Here is a 1,772-nt window from a genome sequence, read left to right on the forward strand (position 1 = left end):
GGTTGGTTACCGAAACTTAAGGAAAAGAAATCCAACAGAAATCCAACATACTCAGCATCAGATCGAGATTTATTCGTCGGAGACTCGGTGTTGGAGGCGCTCTGGTATAGGCTCTTTCTCTGCTTTCTTTAATCTTGCCTCTGATAGTGGGGTTTTCTGGAATGGGGCTGTTCACTGGGTTAATATTTCGGATGATTCATTGTATTTCAAAGTTGATGAACAGCAGCAGGGAAATGCCGATGCCAATTCTTCTGGATAATCAGCGCGAAAATTATAGCCGTAGTTTTTGGGAGTTCAGGTATTTTGGAGAGTCTGGCGATCGTTTGCATGTTATTTATTGCAAAAATGAGTCGGGAGAAACTGATCCTTTCAATGTTTATGAGATGAAAAGGGACAATTTCGGATGGTTTATTAAGTACCGTGTTGATCTTTCGGATGTTTCGGCCGCGTTTCCTGTGATAATCCCTCCGAGGTACAGTACTCGTCTGATTTTGAAAGAATGTTCATTTTCTGTGCTTTGTGTTGTTCTTAGTGAGCACGACGAGGACTCATATTTGGTGTTGAACATTCCCGGCAAAGATTTGCAGTACAACTTCTGGAATGGAACTTTCTACGTGCTTTGTGATGTTGAGCCTGCTGGTCTCGCTCATAACAATAATTTTAGAATGGAGAATTGGCCGGATATGATACAAAAACCGTATGAGACTTGCCAATACATCGAGAGCCTTGCTTGCGTCTGATGTCGTTTTGGGTTTGAAGACATTGGTCTGTTTCGTTTTTCATTTTGTCACTTGGGTTTGTAATAAAAACTGTATTATGTTCTACCTAGTACACGTACGACCACCAACCTTGTTTTGTTGCCCAAGAATCGAAAAAGGAATGTCGTTTATTTATTTATTTACTTTTTTTCAATTTAGACCCATAAAAGCGGAGGACTAATTAAATCGGTCTCCACTCTTATGACATGTTTACTAATTCATAATCAGAATGAACATAAATTGGAATGGACAAAATTCAAAGTAAATAGGAATTGGAGTCAGGAATCGGAGTCAAAATAAGTTGTTTACTTAGGTTCTAGAAATCAGAGTCGGAATCAATCACAATACCATTCATGCATTTACTTATATCCATAATCGGAATAAACTGTTACAAATTTACTTACCTATCCTTTTAGTAAATTTTTGTGTGTTGAAATTTAAAAAAAAATTGTATATTATGCTAACTATCTTAAAATTAAAATAACTAATTAGTAATTAAATTTTTTTAATCACACATTAATTATCTAAATTATCTTTTCTCAATAAAATTTGGAATAATTTAAAGAAAAAAAAATAATGATGAAATAAAATAAGAACAAATGGTTAATGATGTATATATATATATATATATATATATATTGAAATAAAAGAAAAGGTATTAATGGTTAAAATAAAATATATAAATGGTTAAAAAGGTATTAATCATGAAATTTTGAAATAATATCTATATATATTGTGCATTTTATTTCTGCTATTTTCTCTCCTTCTTATTTGATTCAATCTCCTCTAATGTAAATGGTTGACCCAATTAATTTTTTAACCAAAAAAACTCCGATAATTAATTGATTTTTCCTTATCAAGAAATAAAACTAACCCTCTGTCTTTAATCAATTCTGTTTCTTTCTTTCACCAAAGAAAAAAAAAAACTCCCTCTCTCTGCTCTAACTAATATTTCTAATTTTCTCTTTCTGGTATTTTCTTCTCCTTCCTCTATTCGATTTCACTCTCTCCTTT

General features: G+C 32.7%; 1 pseudogene; it reads left to right on the top strand.

The window, feature by feature from the left end:
- Nucleotides 1–55: 55 nt before the first annotated feature.
- LOC21383859 lies at nucleotides 56–740 on the top strand (annotated as a pseudogene).
- Nucleotides 741–1,772: the final 1,032 nt, after the last annotated feature.

Source organism: Morus notabilis, unplaced genomic scaffold (assembly GCF_000414095.1).
Source record: "Morus notabilis unplaced genomic scaffold, ASM41409v2 C11437683, whole genome shotgun sequence".
Classification (NCBI taxonomy): domain Eukaryota; kingdom Viridiplantae; phylum Streptophyta; class Magnoliopsida; order Rosales; family Moraceae; genus Morus; species Morus notabilis.